We start from the raw sequence: 18,979 nt of genomic DNA, 5'->3' as shown, positions 1-18,979 counted from the left end.
GAAGAACAGCTACAATATTTTAGTATTTTATTTTTTATTTTCTAGGAGAAAACCAAACAGAATTCCTTCAATATGTCTAGGAGAGAGAGTGAAGCATATGTTGAAGCATTTTTCAATATTCCGCCTTTTACTTCTGAAGAAAATAAAATACACAGATTATGTTCCATAACCAAAGGGATTACTGCTTTCTCAGTGATAGATACTAAAAGGGAAGGTAAATGACCTTCAATTTCCTTCTAGTAGGAAATGGCATCTATAATAGTTGCTTTCAAGAGTTGGTCAGCAAAACTCCAGGAAATCTTTCAAGTTTTCTTGGGAATAGTAATGGTGACAAAAGAAGAAGACAGCGTATACAGGATGCTGAGCCTCTTACACCCACTTTAACAAAACATCTCACATTTGGTTGTTCTACATAGAGTTAAGCGCATGATTTTGTTCCAAAAATGCTTTCTTGCATAATAAAATACTAATTAGAAAACTACTGGTCTAGAGTTTACGCTTTGAAAATTCAATCTAATATGAAATGTCATATGTCACAAAATCAAATCTAGGAACAACCATTTAGAACAAAATTTAAACAAGTGAGATAATGCTAATACAAAACGGATAAAGGTGAAAAATACTAAATTGATTTTGTAAATGTATGCTGAAGAAAAAATATTGCCGAAAAATAAGTCCCCTAACAAATGAGAACACTCATTGAAAAGCAATCATTTAAAATTTTGAGATATTAGGCTCACTTAAATCAATTTAATAATATAAAAGAAAATTAAATTTGGTTCACTGAAAGGAATGCAAAACACCTTTTAAAATGTATTTATTTACCTGTGGAAATTTATACCTGCAAAATTTGATATAACATCACTTTTAGTTAAACAATGAAATTTATTTGCATTTTTTAATGAATCATCTAAACTTCAATTAGATATTTGGGAACATAGAAGAAATCAAAGGATGCATTCCTCAAAAAATAGGTGTTGAAAGTCACATTATTGTAGTAGGCAATTATTCTAACAGGCAATTAAATTATTCAAAGACAATCAAGGTTAGAGTGTAAGGGTAGTATATATATTCCCTCATTGTCTCTGGGATCCAGTTCACATTCCTTAGTCTAACATCTGATGCTTTTCATTAACTAACATAACATCCATTCTTTGCTCTTACTGGGAAATAGTTATTAAATATTCACTGTGTACATGGTCATACATGATATAATATATATTCCTTTTAAGCTTTTATTTATATTATTATCTTTCTTTACAAAAGACATCCCATTTTCTTTTGTCAATTAAAATTCTATTAATTCTCTAAAGCCTATGTCAGGTCTTGTTGCAGTTCTAGAGAACTGAGACCCAAAGATATTCCCTTTTCTTTTGAGTTCTTAAAACGTATTATGAATCTTAAAATATAAACATGTTTAAAATATGTATATAAATACATATATGCTTCATGTTATTTATGTCCTCTAGAACTTCATTTATTCTCTTATCTCCAACCCAGTTTTAAGTATTTGCTAAATGTTTAATGAACACATATTTGTTGAGTACTAAATGAATTATAATCCCTTGAGGTTAAGATCATTTTCTACTTTCTGCTGTTTCTTTCAAAACTACCATATAACCTGGCAGTAATATAGCATCAAGTAAATGTGTGTTGATTTTCATTAAATAATTAATAGAGTGAAAGAGCTTTTTCAAGTTAAAAAAAAAATCTCTTGACATTATTTTTCCAAATAGTATTCCATCTTTAACTTCTAATGATTTAACCACTAGTAAAAGATGTTTGCTCCAGTAAAATATGATTTGTAATACTGATCTTTTTGTATACTGTTTATATTCTAGGACTATATGATCTTTCCTTTTTCATAAAGAGTATTGCACATAGTGAATTGTTGGTAAAGCTCTGGATGTTGAGTAATTATTATAAGGAAGACAGTGTGCAAACCCACTGTTACACTATACATTTTTTGAGAAGTATCACTTGAAGATGCCAACATAAATTGTTTTCATGATTATTTTATGATCATCACCATGTTTCACTCTATTTATTTAAAACTTTATACTTTTAAAATGACTTTCACAACTGTTATTTTAATGGCGTTATCACAAGAACCTTCATGGAACATATGTTAAGGGGTATTGCTTTTATTTGTTGTGTGGGGAGAATGAGTCTAAAATCACTCAATTCATCACTGTGAAGTAGTACCAGGTTCTCATGCTTAGTCCCATGATTTTAAGACTATGGAAAATAATTAAGGTTTAAACTCTGGAAAGCATATACATGTTCTTAAAAACATACCAAATAGTTTATTTTAAATTTTCTTTTAGAATCTTTCTAGAAAATTTCCTCTTGTTCTCAGCCACAGGTTAATACTCACTGTCAGTAAAATTAGTCCAAGAATACACATTAGTTAGTATAGAAGCCGAGATGTAACACAATTTTCTGACTTACCACTTTGAATCATCACTTATTCTGAAACATCGTGCTTCTTTAATGCCCTACTTGTCTTTAGATTTGAATTTAGTACTTTCTGTACATCTTCATTTTCTCTTTTGGGGTTCTAGCCTTCTTTATGACAGGGACTAATATACATTCCAATGTCCCTCACTGCCTCTAGACCCGTGACTTCAATGGGGCAAAATTTTAATACATGTCTGCTAAAAACAAAAAGTGTGTGTGTGTGTATAGAGGAACAGAGGAATAGTCAATGTCATAATCCAGCAAACTTTCAGGAGATTTGAGATGGGATTCGACGAATGTGCACAATTTGCATATTTCCAGAATGAGAAAAAGAAATGGAAGAAACAATATGAGCAAAAGTATGGAGACATGATTGAGAAGAACATTTTGGGGACAGACAGAAGAATTTGGCTGAATCATACCATTCGAATTAGGAAACTAAGTCATTCTTATTTGATGAACCATACTGTGGAAGAGCCCCTTTTCCTTTCTGGCTTATCATATTCAGCTATACCTCCTTCTGTTACATGTATGAATTATTCATTTTAATCACATCCTCCACCACACCTGAGCATTATTACCACCTACCTGTTGTTGTTGTGTTTTGGAAATCATAAATTCCAGTAAATGACTCTATAATTAAAACTTTCAACCTTTCTCATGGCCTCAAGTTATTTGCTGTCTTAGAGTTTATAGAAACTTTTCTTCCCTTTATACCTGTATTCTCTAGTCTTCAAGCCTTCTTCTAGTATTCACACCTTAGATACCCTGTCTCCACTTTATAAGTAATCAGATGAATTACTTTCAACTGCTCTCTTGCTTCTCCATTGCATTGCAAAACTCAATTTAATGCCAATCCTGTATCTACATTTTGTTTCCACATACACTTCTGAACACTAATGGAGAATATATATAAACCATGTAAATTCATGTTTTTCTGAATTTATGATCATCCAGACTTCTCTTTAATACCACTTGAGAAGCTCTCTTTTCCAAATCTTAAAATGTGTATCCTTCTCAGTTTCTCACCATAACTTTCTGTCACTGAGATTTATGCATTTATCTACAGGCAAATCTATATCTTCTTCCTTCCTCTCCTCCTTCTTTCCTTCCTTTCTTTTTCTTTCTTTCTCTTTCTTTCTTATCTTCTTTCTCTTTTCCTTCCTTCCTTCCTTCCTTCCTTCCTTCCTTCCTTCCTTCCTTCCTTCCTTCCTTCCTTCCTTCCTTCCTTCCTTCCTTCGCTTTTCTTTCTTTCTTCCAGTTTAAGGCTTCCATAGGCTTAAAAGTCAACTTTCAACCTATGCTCTTTATCCCATCCATTTTCTTTCCTTTTAAAAATTATTCCAAAAATGACTCCCTCCTATATCGCCAACGTCTCCCTATTGACCTGTTTTTGGTCACTAGCTTAAGCCCTTCTACAGGATAGATTAATACTATAAAAACAAAATGTCATATTGGTCATCATCTTCCTCCACTTTCAGTTCCTTTTAATTACTCAAGTTTAGTCCAAGTGTCTGGACAGCATAATCTAGGCTCTTTCTTTCTAACTCATCCCATTCCTACCTCAAAGAACAACAAATCCATTGTCATCCAGTTTACGTAAACTCCATGCCACTGAAGGTCTTGAGCAAATGTCAGTAGTGACTTCGTGTAACAAAGTCCAGCAGAAATTTCTCAAATATTTTCATATTTTCTTCTGGCTTTTACGATAACTATAATAATATTGACAATTATGTCTTTATCCTTGAAACTCTTTACATCTTTTGCTTCAGTGATCCATTTCATTTTTGTAGCTCAGCTGTTTTGGTTATAGCTACAACCAACACCTGAGCACCATTGTAGATGATGAGGATACTAAGATATAAAAAGAAAGACAAAGTTTTTCCCACAAAGAACTCCTAGTCAAGTGGATGAAAAAAGACACAATCTAAATAAACAGACAAATTGGTAGATAACTCATAGTTATGGCAAATTCTAGGAAAGAGAAAGAAGAGGAATTAAAAGATAGATTTACAGGGGTGGACAAACTTAGATCCAGCAGTTATAGAAGTTCTCTGTGAGAAGTGTACGATGATTAAAAGAACACACTCTATTATGATTATGATGACCCCGCCCTGTGAAGTAAATGGAACTGAGCTTGTTTGTCAGGATATGACATAGGTCAGGCCACTGAGGATGCACAAAAGAAGAATCCAGTCACTGGATGTGAGGAAGTAGACAAGATTTGGCATAAGATAAGGCTGGAAAGATAAAGAGGCCAGATTATGTAGGGCCTTGTGCATGTGAGAAGGTGAGTAGGTTTTACTGTAAAAGCAATGGGAAGTCTTGAAAATTGATAGGCAGAGGAATAAATTGATTGAGCGTCTGTTGTTTGGGGGTTACTCTGGCTGCTGAGGGAAGTACTGATAGGAAGGAGAAAACAGTGACTCTCCCCTGGCATCCCTCTATATTCTCTGGTAACATTTCCAGCTGTTTATTGATTTCTTCTACCTAACTCTTACATATGTGTTGCCTTATGCTTTATTTTCAAACCAATGTTGTTTTTCTCTCTTCATGCATTATCCCTTGAAAATCCCACCTGGTATCATGGTTTTAACACATACTGATAGCATAAAGATTTCTAAATCTAAATCTCTTAGACATCCTCTTGGCTTCTGTCATATACATCTGCTTTCTAACTGAACATATTCATTTGAATATCCATAGCAGCTAAACTTCAAATGCCCAGAATAGAATTAGTTTTTTCATCTTTCATAGACTGACTCTTTCTATTTATTTTTATCACAATTTCAGCAAACTGAAATAGGAATTGTCAGTCCAAACGCAAAACATGACATTCATTTGGAGTTTACTCCCCCCACTATATCTAACAAATCATGAATTCTCACGTTTCTCATAAATTATCCTTGAGCCCTTCTGTTTTTCTTCAACTCTACTCTAACAGCTCAAATTCAGGCTCTCATTCTCCCTCTTTGGTCTTAACAGCATTGAGTTTCCATTCTTGTCCTTTGTATCTAGACTTGCCTTTCTCAATCATATTCTTCTCAAGCTTTCTGAGCTTTCAGCACTCAACTTTGAAGGCACAGATTAGGCTCAACAAAGCAACTGAAGATGCTGTAACAGGAGAGGAGGGGTATCCAGAGACAGCAGATTACCAGAGGCTCTCCTGAACATCGCTGATGAACCACCTTCTGTTTCTCCCTGGTGTTGCTGCCTTTGTGCAGACTTGGTTCTTCTCCCTCTGAGACTCTTGCTAGAGTCACCAAGTATACATCGTGGATCTGTTTCTCACATTTCCAATTCATTCTCTATGGCAGTCTTTATAACATATAAGTTTGATTAAATTAACCCTCAGTTTATCTTATTATTTGATGGCTTCTCATGTCATATGAGTTCAGGCTTACACACCTTAGCTTTTCTCGAATAAGCTTTATCTAATAGTCCTAATCTTGCATTCTGACTCTACTGTCTTCCATTTTTCTCTTCACTGAAACCACATCAGGACCCGGTATTATCTCAAGTCTTGTGCTGTTTTTTTCTTCTCTGAATTGAAATAAGTGCTATCATTCTATAATTGGAAGATTCACTACCATACCTCAACATCAACTAAAATGAAGTGTCCACTGTGGAATGTTTCCTTTCATCAGACAGGGTAGGCACAGACTGCCATCAAGTTATAAAGAAAGGAGCACCCAGCACTGCCCAGCAGCATGCACCCTGCTTTGCATTATAGAATTGTAATTATACTTTGGACTCCTTAAGGTCAAGAACCATGTTGTATCTTATTTGTACTTTTATTGCACATAGTGGTGTATTTTATAATTTTAAAAGTGTATAACACACGTTTATAGAATGAATGAATAAATAAAGAAAAGAGTGGATGAATAAAGATGACTGTAATAATAGGATTATGAATAAATTTAAATAGTACTTGGGTAAGATGAATAGACAAAATAATGAGACTAGTAAAAATGAGATTCATTACTTGAGAAAATGCATATCAGTGGTAAAAATTGAGATGAAAATAAAAGCAAATAGGCCAGAAAGAACTTAATAGTTTTACCAGGTGAGATAAAACAAAGTGATAGGATAGAAATATCTAGTGGATCATATTTTAAAAAGTTATAACATGTGGTGTGTAGGCAGAAAGTAAAAAGATATCAGAGTCAAAAAATAAGATTAAAAAAAGAATGTGAAGAAAAATGCTGTTAGAGCCATGATGAAATTGCAAAGAAATACACAGGAAGAAATAGAAAAACACACACATACGAACCCACCATAAGCCTGTATTTTAAACTTTGTGAACACTTGAATCTGGGGTAAAAGAGGATACATACTACTGTTAGGAGAGGATACCAGAGTTAGACAAGTTTAAGTTGAGGCACGTTAAAAGGCAATAGAAACCAGTTTCTACTAGGATTTTTCAAAGAGTAATTTGTCCTCTGTCTTTACTGAGATGCAAACCCATTTCTAGCCTTGGTTGGCAGTCTCATTTCCAAGAAAGACTTCTGCAGAGTGAAAACTGCTTGACTTTAAAAAATTATTAATTTTTTTCCAAAAAAAATAACAATTCACAGAAAAGCTTGAGTTGTGGTACCAAAAAAAAAAAAAGTTTTCATTTTCCTAAGCCTTTTGAGAGGAAGTTGCCAGCTGGATAGCTAATTTCTGCATAAGATTCTGGTGTATATTGCCTGTAGGTAAGCACCTCCTCCTGTATAGCCGAAACACAACATCTAAAATCATGAATTGTGTTGATACATTTCTGCCATCTACTCCTTAGACACATTCAAATTTTTCCAATTGCCCCCATAATGTCTTGCCTGCCACAATAATCCCTTCAGAATCACGAACTCTCTAGTTGTCATACCTCTTCAGGCTGCTTCAGTCTGGGAGAGTTCTTCAGTCTTTTCTTTTTGTTTTCTGTTTTAATTTTTAGAATGTTATTGTCTGTTAGAAGTATTTTAACTATTGTGTAAATTGGCCCTCAATTTAAGTTTGCATGAAGTTTCTTTATAATGGATTCAGGTTATGCTTCTTTAGCAGGAAAAATCTCATAAGTGTTGCCACCTCCTCACTTCGCCCTATCAAATGGTGCATAACATTTATTTTTTCCCATAACTGACAATGTTCATTTTTATCACTTGATTAAGGTGGTGTCAGCCAATCTTCTCCAAGTAATGTACTCTATTACCCTTTGTAAGTAAATATTTTGTGAGACTCTAATTTGTAACAATGTAAAGGTCTTATTTCTCATCAAATATTTGTATTTATTTTTATTTATATCTGTATGTGCTCATAGTTTAGTATTTTATTTAATGGGGTTATCAGCAGCAGCGTAACCTAAGAACTTGTTAGACATTCAAATTACCAGGTCCTACATCTATATTTATCTATTCAGAAATTCTCTGGGTGAGACCCAAGTATGTGTGTTTTAACAATTGCTTCAGGTTGTTGTGATGTGTGCTAAAATACTCCAGAACCACTGGAGTACTGAATCTGTATGTTGGCTGTATATTAAAAGTCACCTGTAGGCAACCTTTAAAAACTACAGATTGTTGCATCTCATTGTCAGAGATTAACCACAAATTGCTCTAAAATGGGGTTCAGGTATCAATACTTCTTGTCTCTTAAAATGATTCTACTGTGTAACCAGCGATTAAAACCACCAGCAGATTTTATCTGAAGCAGTGGTTCCTGAAACTGGCTCCACGTCATCAACACCTAGCGAGTGTTGAAAACTACTGATGCCTGGGGCTTACCAATAGAGATTCTGATTTAATTAATGTGGAATGTAGCATGAACATTATAATTTAAAAATATTAGAAACACCTGGAGAATGTTTAAACCTATTGATGTTCAGTTCAAGCCATTCTTTCACACTAGTTATATCAGAAACTCTAGTTGTGAGATCTAGCATTTTAAAAACTCCCCAGGTGATTACAACATGCAGAAATTTGAGAGCCAGTGGTATGAGTCCTTTGATATCTCACAATGCACTTTTCCATAACAAGGATACTTGCTCACTGAGTGATAAAAATACTATCTTGTACTGAAGTCACAATGTGTGTTAGCGTGGTACTAAGAACTTGGCATTTAAATGCAATTGTCACAATATCTCCCTGTATTTCAGGTATTTTCTCACCAAACCGATGAGGAAATTGAGACAGGACAAGGAATTACCTTGATCCATATGACAAAACCAGGAAATGGAAAAGCAAACATTCTAACCTAGCCTCTGAGACTTCAGAAAATTTGTCCTTTGCAATTACACTCCATCTCTTCTCACTCCTTATGGGGGATGTTTATCTTATATGAGATCATTTATTTAATTTTAACAAACATGCCTGGATTATAATAGAAAGGATTCCATGTTTCAGATGTGCAGGAATCAAAAGAACAAAATAATGTGGACACAAATTTCAGACCTCCAAGGTGCATCTCTAAAGATGGAGTCCTGGGTTTGGTAGTATATAAAAAATTCTAACACCTCATGATGACTCAGCAAAGAATAATGGAGTAGGGTAAATAGCTCAGGTTTTGGAGTCATATAGAGGTTTGCTGAATCCTACTGAATGAAACGTACATTGGTTACATTTTAATGAGACGTATGAAAGTTGGTGGTTAGGGTATAGGTGAGTTAGGGATGGTGAGATTGTGGAGAAAGTTTGGGAAGCTTTCAAATTATGAAATTTAAGTCTCAATTATGCACAATTATCCTTCAAGTCAACCCTTAGCTAACATCTTTTTCACAGAATCTGGTTATGGATTTTAAATTCTTTTTGTTTTTACTATCAAGTTAATAAAGTTCCTACCAATTATTTTTCTGATTATCCAATATTTTATGTTGACTGGTTGCTGAGGATTTTCCTTTAAAACTTTTGAAATAAAGTGGTATTTATTTTTTGGCTGAAATTGTGTTCTTTCCTTCCAATAAGGAAATGAAGGGTTTGAGAAGAAAATGAACTAGTTAGGTGTTTGTATCTTCCTAAGGAGGAGATAGTTCAGTGGCAACAGAGTGTATACTGAAGTGAGGGTTGTATACCATTGTTCGTCCATGTCGTGTCCTTGTGATAGAATAGAAAACATCACCTGGTCCCAGGATAACTTAATAAACAAGGGAAATGGAATGGCAGGGATAATAAACTGACATTTTCTTTTTTGGTTAAGGTTGCTGTATGTCTATCAGCTACCTTGTACACTTCCAGGACAAAATCTACAGCATTCATAATTATGAAAGACCTAGCTTTATGCTTGAAGCTACTCAAAATTTTCATTGCTCTTATTCCATTTATATCCATTACATGGTGTGTTATTTTCTGTTTCTCTGAATGGCATTGAAGGTTGCTCTTTGTAAAATATTTGTGAGGGTGGGGATGGGAAGAAGGTTGTGGAAAAAAGAAAATGTCATCAAATAAGAACTGCAAAGTAACACCATGAAAAGAATGGCATATTGTGAGAGGCGCAGATATGGTAGATGGTCCTTATTCAATGAAGAGTGATTCTCGGCCTAACGACCAGATGGCAGAGCTGAACACAGAAATTCCATATGTGTGATGGCAGCGAGGGACGGCCATTGACATACTTGCTTTTCCAGCCAAATGCCTCGGCAGATGCAGAGTTTTACACTTTAACATTGCAATATGGCACTAAAACCCAGGAGAAGAGTTAGATGCAAGATTCAAAGCTGATTTAAAGTGGCAGAGTTTAAATCCAATCCTATCCTATTAAGGTGAAAGCTACGAACAGAAAGTGAGGGGAGATTGGTGCTCTCTAAGATTACATCTTGAATCTGCTGATTTTTTCATGTGTATAAAGAAAAACCAAACCTGGTCATATTAGTTATAAGTCCCTTCCTGTCCTCAAGTCTTTATAAAAATAAATAAATGAAAATCAAGTTTCAGAAATGAGCTATTAAAGGAAAGCAACATTAATATGTTCTTTCTCAATTATCTAAAAGCTCACAGTATGAGTTATTTTCCACTTTGAATAAACTGCGAGACTTACTTGAAAACTGTATTTCTATTTAACTGCATTTTCTGTGCTAGGAGCTCTAGGCAGCCATTTTTGTGCAAGGGGGATCGTGGCTGTGCTGCACTGCCTACAAAGCCCTAAGAAGAATTTAGTAAATAAGTTAACATCACCCACAGACTCTTACTGTTTGAAATATGTGTATTTATGGGAATATTGGCAAGCAACAGAGTTTTCTGAAATTATTAAGCTGTGGACTGGAATGTCATTTGCAGCCTCTTTTCTTGGGTCTCAGTATTCTTCCACAAGGGATGACTGCCAAAGGCTGAGCTACAGCAAACGCATTTCCCCAAACACTTCCTCAGTTGAGCAGAGAAAGACATTCTTTCACACTTTTGCATTAAATTGGCCAGGTTCTTGGTGTTGATAAGTTGTTCAACGTTCACCGAAGGCAATGGTGTGAGTCCACTTTGGTCCTATCTTGGCATGCTCTTGCAATGAGTTCTAATGTTCTGTTGAGAAGAGAAAATGTCCTCTATGACAACTGCCTTCCCTTTTACTAATACTCCTCTATTTTTCTACATAAATTTAAAGATTCAGATATAAAAACTGCGATAAAAACAGCATATTCACTAAACATGCCTGGTATATTTGGCATTTTCTTCATAGTGTTCCAATAATTGTTACCTCATTGTATGAGTTCGTTTTTATGCTGCTGATAAAGACACACCTGAGATTGGGAAGAAAGAGGTTTAATTGGATTTATAGTTCCACATGGCTGGGGAGGCCTCAGAATCATGGTGGGAGATGAAAGGCACTTCTTACATGGCAGTGGCAAAAGAAAATGAGGAAGAAGCAAAAGCAGAAACCCCTGATAATCCCATCAGATCTCGTGAGACTTATTCACTATCATGAGAATAGAATGGGAAAGATCAGCCCCCGTGATTAAATTACCTCCCCTGGGTCGCTTCCAAGACACATGGGAATCCTGGGAGATAAATTATAAGTTGAGATTTGGGTGGGATCACAACCAAACCATATAATTCCAGCCCTGACACCTCTAAATCCCATATCCTCACATTTCAGAACGAATCATGGCTTTCTAACAGTCCCCCAAAGTCTTATCTCATTTCAGCATTAACCTAAAAGTCCACAGTCCAAAGTCTCATCTGAGACAAGGCAAGTCTCTTTCACCTATGAGCCTGTAAAATCAAAAGCAAGTTAGTTACTTCCTAGTTACAGTGAAGGTACAGACCTTGGGTAAATACAGCCATTCCAAATTGGAGAAATTGGCCAAAACAAAGGGCTACAGGGCCCATGCAAGTCTGAAATCCAGAGGGGCAGTCAAATTTTAAAGCTCCAAAATTATCTCCTTTGATTCCAGGTCTCACATACAGGTCATGCTGATACAAGAGGTGGGTTTCCAGGGTCTTGGGAAGCTCCATCCTTATGGTTTTCCAGGGTATAGCCCCCCTCCCAGCTGCTTTCATGGACTGGCATTGAGTGTGGCTTTTCCAGGCATACAGGGCAAGCTGTTGGTGGATCTACCATTCTGGGGTCTGGAGAAGAGTGGCCCTCTTCTTACAGCTCCACGAGGCAGTGCCCCAGTAGAGACTCTCTGTGGGGGCTCCCACTCCACATTTTCCTTCTGCACTGCTGCAGTAGAGATTCTCCATGAGGGCCCCACCCCTGCAGCAAACTTTTGCCTGGGCATCCAGGCATTTCCATACATCCTCTGAAATCTAGGTGGAGGTTCCCAAACCTCAATTCTTGATTTCTGTGCACCTGCAGGCTCAACATCACATGGAAGCGGCCAAGGTTTGGGGCTTCCACCATCTGAAGCTACAGCCTGAGCTGTATGTTGGCCTCTTTCAGTCATGGCTGGAGTGGCTGGGACATAGGGCACCAAGTCCGTAGGCTGCTCACAGCATGGGGACCTGGGCTCAACCCATGAAACCACTTTTTCCTCCTGGACTTCTGGACCTGTGATGGGAGTGGCTGCTGTGAAGTTCGCTGACATGGCTTGGAGACATTTTCCCCATGGTCTTGGGGATTAACGTTAGGCACCTTGCTACTTATGCAAATTTCTGCAGCCAGCTTGAGTTTCTCCCCAGAAAATGAGTTTTTCTTTTCTATTACATAATCAGGCTACAAATGTTCCAACCTTTTATAAAACTGAATGCCTTTAGCAGTACCCAAGTCACCTGTTGATGCTTCTGCCAGATACCCTAAATCATCTCTCTCAAGTTCAAAGTTCCACAAATCTCTAGGGCAGGAGCAAAATGTCACCAGTATCTTTGCTAAAACATAGCAAGAGTCACCTTTACTACGGTTTCCCCAAAATTTGTCATCTCCATCTGAGACTACCTCAGCCTGGATTTTATTGTCCATATCACTATCAGCATTTTGGGCAAAGCCATTCAACAAATCTCTAGGAAGTTACAAACATTCCATTTTCCTGTCTTCTTGTGAGCCTTCCAAACAGTTCCAACCTCTGCCTGTTACCCAGTTCCAAAGTCTCTACCACATTTTTGGGTATCTTTTCAGCAATGCCTCACTCTACTGGTACCAATTTACTGTATTAGCCCATTTTCAAACTGGTGACAAAGACATACCCAAGACTGGGTGATTTACAAAAGAAAGAGGTTTAATTGTACTTACAGTTTCATGTGGCTGGTGAAGGTCACTAATCATGGTGAAGGCAAGAAGGAGCAAGTCCCATCTTACATGGATGGAAGCAGGCAAACAGAGAATGAGGAAGAAACAAAAGTGGAAACCCCTAATAAACCTATCCGATCTTACCATACTTGTTCAACACCATGAGAACAATATGAGGGAATCCACTGCCATGATTTGATTATCTCCCACCAGGTCCCTCCCACAACACATGGGAGTTATAGGAGTACAGTTCAAGAAGAGATTTGGGTGCAAACACAGAGCCAAACCATATCAGGTGGTGAAGTAGAATTTGAAAGTACAGATCATTTCTGTCTCCCTGAAATAGACTTGATACCTGCTCTGTAGAAATGCTCCCATCATGTTCATCACATTTTGCCCCATTCTAACCCCCACCTCCTGCAAAAGCAGTCTCTGATCACACTAATTACCTACATTCTCTCTCCCTTTTATAAACTCCCAAAGTAAATGGTTTAAGATAATAAGCAATAGCAGTGAGTGTGCTCCTAGTAAAAATAGTAATAATTAATAATTATGAGCATCTACTACATTTCAGATACTGCATTAAGTTTGCGTTATCTCATCTAATCTTCCCAACCATTCTATGGAGTAGTCGTTATTATTTTCTTTACTTTTTAAAACAAAAAAAAGCTTAAAGAATATATTTTAAGGAGATTTTGTAACCTCTCCAAGATCACAGATCTACAAAATGGTAACACCAGGAATTTAAGGCTGTTATATTTAATTCTAGAACACAAACTTTCTTGCTATGTAATTGTATAAAAATGTTATCATTGTATTCTTAATTTGTGTTGAAATGTCTTTAAGCTAATATTCGCAATCTGTCTTAGTCTATTTTATCTAACATTTGAAGCTTTTCAAGTCACAAGAACACAATCAAACCCTCTATTTATTAACTCCAGAACATGGCCTTACTGCATATTTCAATGTGCATTTGTTTAGATCCTGTTTTCCCTACTTGAGATTTTCTTGCACACCTCACCCATTTAACTCACGTTTACCTGCTCCTCAAGATTTAACTCAGTTTTCATCTCCACATCAAAACTTCCTCTGAATTCTTAAGCCCAGAATGAACAGTTTATCAGAAGTAGCTTTAAATCTGTCCACCTGTGTTGATCTCCACAGCAACAGCCCAAGTCCATGTTGCCAACATTTCTTACGTAGACCACTATAAAACTCCTGAATTGGATACACTGTTCACACACTGTCTCCTCTCATTCCAGTATATCTTTTTTTTTTTTTTTTCCTGAAGTGATTTTTTCAAACTGTGTCACCCACCCTGCATCCATATTCTAATGACCTTTCGGATAGAGATCTATGTCATTAACATAGGCTATATCCCTTGGCTCCTAATGGACTTACTGGGTTCAGTGGCCTAGGTTTAACCCCTCACATTTTGTGCTCTGACACACTGGCCTTCCTTCTTTGACTCTTCCCTGTCCTTCTCGCTCTTGTTTATCCCAAGACACTCAGCAGACCATTCGTTCTCCCTGTGGCTACTCCACCGCTGCCAGGTTTACTCTTGTGCGTCCTTCAAATTCAGAACTCATTGAATATAAAAATAAAGTCAACAACCTCCAAGTCATATACTAACTTTTGGCCAAATACTAAAGCCTGTGGTAGCACTGAATTTTTTTTCTAATGTGGGTTAATCATTACTTTGAGTAAACTTCTCAATATTTAAGACAGAGAACTGAGTATTGGCAGCTGTCTTCCTCCCTGGATGGATTTAGAGACCACAGCTCTTAACATTTAAAGTACGTTGCCCAATTCCCTATTGTCCATGCCTACACACCTAGGCCGTGTTGCCTACCACCATAAGACCATCGAATATGCTCTCTTACCTTGGGACCTTGACACTCCTCCCATTTGGTAGATCCATTTCATTGACCACAGGCAGAGTTAAGTGACTGCTTTGACCAGTTGAGTATGGTGGAAGTGAAAGTGATGTTCTGTGACATTAAATCAATCAAACATCTCTATTTATTAGCTTCAAAACACGGCCTTAGCAAACAAGTAAATGACACACACTTTCGTCTTGCTTTTAGGATGTTCACACTTGGAATCCAGTTGTCATTGCTATGAACAGGCCAATAAAAATGTTACATGGAGAGGCCACAATAGGAGTTCCAGCTTTCTGTCTAGCTTAGGTCCCTGCTAATAGTCAACATCAGCTGCCACATTTATAAGTAAGACTACTACCAAGTGATTCCAGTCTTGAGCCATTGAGTAACCTACCAACATAATGGGGCAGAGATAAGCAAATGAGCTCCGCCTGAATTTACGAGCATAATTAGATGGTGGCTTTACATCAGTCATTTTTGGACAGGTTTTTTATGTAACAATAGTAATGGGAGCAACACCTTAATTTTAATGGTGATCCTTGAGTACACTGCCCTCTTTCAAACAGATAAAATCCACAAGACTTCTAAGGAGCATATTATTGACCCAAAGAAATGTCCGCTTCCAGTAATGTACTCTCCTTTAAAATACACATACACACACATATATATACACATGTATATATATACATACACACACACACACATATATATATATAACATATATTCCTTTTTCTCATCTGTAGAGTATTTGCTATGTAGCTGCTATTAGTAGAGACCTAAGGCCAAGGTCCATTTTGAAAGCCCTGGCAGGCTCATGTTGGGGTCCAGGAAAGGGCAGCATGGATTTGGTATCTTAAGGAAGCTTAGATTTAGAGAGGAAAGCTATTTCTTTTGGGACATTTTCTTTCCTTGTCTTCCATTTACCATAAAATGATTTCTTTAAATTCAGCTTTTTGTTAGTTAAGTAACTACAGTCAGCCTGCTTAGAAGTTTCAGAGAGAATTATTAGCCAATATTCAGGCTAGGATTAGAATGTTTATTTGTCTGGAATAGTGTTTCTTACATAAACTCCTCTGAAACCTGCAACCGAGATAGGCAGACAGACTTCACCTGATTAAGGATCCAGAGAATCTGTTTTCTGATTTTCTTCTTAAAGACATGTTTAAGATTATCCTGTTCCTTTTCTTTGCTTTTGCACACAGCTACCACCCTGGTTTAAGTCTTACTTATGCTTTCTTTCCAGGATACCAGAAACAAACAAACAAAAAACCAAACGGGTTCCAGGCTCTACCCACCTCATTCCATTCTGCCATATGATATAATTCAAAGCCATTAATAAAATAATTAAAAGATTAGGAGTTAGAATACCTGAGACAAAGTCCTGATTTTGCCCCTTATAAGGTAGATAACTTAGATTAATTCCTTAACTACACTGAGCCTAAGCTTTATTATTGTAATAAGAGGTTAAAATAGTACCAACCTATAGAGTTGTTGAGAGGATTGTATAAACCAATGCATGTAAATCACTTAGAAAATACCTGACATGCAGTAAGAAGGGACTAGTTATGTAATAAAACTAAGATGTGTGGAGGTCAAGCAAGGAGAATATAAGTGGGGCATTTGTAAAAGAGTAAGAATTAGGTCAATATACATAAAGCACCTGCTCTAATCCAGAAACTATGCTAGAAATATTTTTAAAAAAATGCATATTGCCCTATTCATTAAGGCTTGAAAGTTTCAACCCTAAGAGACAGAGTCAATGGTGGACATGCAGGAAAAGTTGCAGGGAAAGATGACTTTAGGTTTGAACATTTTGAGTTGAGGTCTGATTGATTCATCTACATAGAATTGTGAAGAATTGAACATTTCCTATTACTGATTGCTGGAATTTCGTGGCTTCTTGTCCCTGGAAAATTAACAATGTATTTAGCTACTAAATATACATTGCATTAATTAAAAAATTATATTGTTCTGTGCTAGATTCTTGTTTTGCTTTACAAACTAGATCGAGAATGCCTTGAGGACTATGCTTTCTTTGTTGCATCTGCTATATAAGCTTTTCTAAAACAATTATTTTATAAATATTTGTGTCAAGAAAAGTTTTCCAAAGTTTAGAATTAAAGCAAAAAGAAAAGAATCTGTTGTTTCAACATCATACTGAGGCATCATTTAAAAGGCTCACACAGGACTATTTAATTCTCTTGGAGAATGCAGCTGTATTTAGCTTTGCTTTAATTAAAGCCCAAACATTTTGAAGTAATATATTTACTTATAACTTCCATATAAATAGAAAAGGCAATTTCAAAGATTATTACCTTTGAGGATATTAACCAATTTTGTACTTAATCTAGCAATTTTACTCCTAACACTCATTTTGTAAAATGCCTATAATGCTCAGTTTATCAAACGCTTTTGGAGCCAGATATATGAGATTATTGGTTTCCTCATTAATAAGGTAGGAAATCTTTGGCATTTATTCATCCTATATTTTCATTGAAGTGACTTTTTAATTTTTGATAACTATATTCTGACTCTTGTTAGCCATGTGTGAACCAAGAGTTAGAAATTTATTGTGGGTCATTGAATATAGGCAAATACTTATGACTATAATTGTCCCTATTAGAATATTTTTAGATGTATCCCATGATATTTGAATTACAGAATTTTCATTATCATTCATATGCAAATATATTCTATTTTTCATTTTGGTTTATTCAATAAACCTGTGAGCTTAAGAGCACATTTTAAGGTTTCTGAACATATGATAATTTTCTGGTTACTTTTTACTATTACTATTTAACTAAACTGCATTGTGGTCAGAGAGTCAACTCTGCATGATGTCAATTATTTTAATTTTGTTGAGACTGGCTTTATGGCCCAGGATATGTTTTAATTTTAGAATTATTTCACATATACATAAAATGTAAAGTATATAGTTTCAGATTATAAATTTAAATTGCATCTATATTTTAAACTTGAAAGTAATTATTATTCTTTTTTATTATTATTATACTTTAAGTTCTAGGGTACATGTGCATAATGTGCAGTTTTGGTACATATGTATACTTGTGCCATGTTGGTGTGCTGCACCCATCAACTCGTCAGCACCCATCAACTCGTCATTTACATCAGGTATAACTCCCAATGCCATCCATCCCCCCTCCCCGCTCCCCGTGATAGGCCCTGGTGTGCGATATTCCCCTTCCCGAGTCCAAGTGATCTCATTGTTCAGTTCCCACCTATGAGTGAGAACATGCGGTGTTTGGTTTTCTGTTCTTGTGAAAGTTTGCTGAGAATGATGGTTTCCAGCTGCATCCATGTCCCTACAAAGGACACATACTCAAGAAAGTAATTATTATTATTATTGTTTTCTGCAGTAAATATTCAGTATAAGTTACTGGTTTCCTTGCTCTTGCATTTCCAACACTCTGCTTGGGATGATTTTTCTTTTGTCTAAAGAATACTCTTTAGTATTTCTTCTAGTTCAGTTCTGATGATCATGTTTTATTTTTGCTTTTTAGTTCTTTTCCCTCGTTTTAATTTTCTTTATTCTGGAAAATTAAGTTTTGCTGGATTAAGAACTCTCAGTTGGAAACTGTTTCAGTCTTTTAATGGCATTTCATTATATTTTTCCTTCTGTGTTTTCTGTGTTGAGTTCAATTGACAGTTTAATTGACACTGTTTGGAAAGTGTTTTTCTTGTTTCCTAATGGTTCTAACATTTTTATTTGTTTTTAGTTTTTGACAAGTAAAATTCAACAAGCTTGGGTATGAATTTATATCTTTGTTAGGATTTTTAGAGCTTTTTTTGTATGTGGCTTATTGACTTCCATTAGTTTTAGAAATTATAGCTACTCTATCCTTAATTATTACTTTTGCTCCTTTTCTTGTACACTTCCAAGCACAAATAAGTAAGACATTCTTTCTGCATTCTCTATTTATTTTGTACTACAATTTTGATCTCTTTTCTCTCTATTCTTTATTTTAGGTATTATCTTGTACTTCACTAAT

The 18,979-nt window shown here is 35.9% G+C and overlaps 1 long non-coding RNA gene across 1 annotated transcript in view; it reads left to right on the top strand.

Annotated features, from left to right (window-relative positions):
* The first annotated feature begins 3,690 nt into the window (after positions 1–3,690).
* Positions 3,691–18,979, top strand: part of LOC103879690 — a 34,334-nt gene continuing 19,045 nt past the window's right edge. Inside the window, exon 1 of the long non-coding RNA XR_002518690.2 lies at positions 3,691–4,750. This is a non-coding gene — a long non-coding RNA (uncharacterized LOC103879690). The remainder of the gene's footprint in view (positions 4,751–18,979) is intronic.

This window comes from Papio anubis, chromosome 19 (genome assembly GCF_008728515.1).
Source record: "Papio anubis isolate 15944 chromosome 19, Panubis1.0, whole genome shotgun sequence".
NCBI lineage: Eukaryota > Metazoa > Chordata > Mammalia > Primates > Cercopithecidae > Papio > Papio anubis.
Note: the sequence above shows the minus strand (reverse complement) of the source record. Positions and strands in the feature narration are given on the sequence as shown.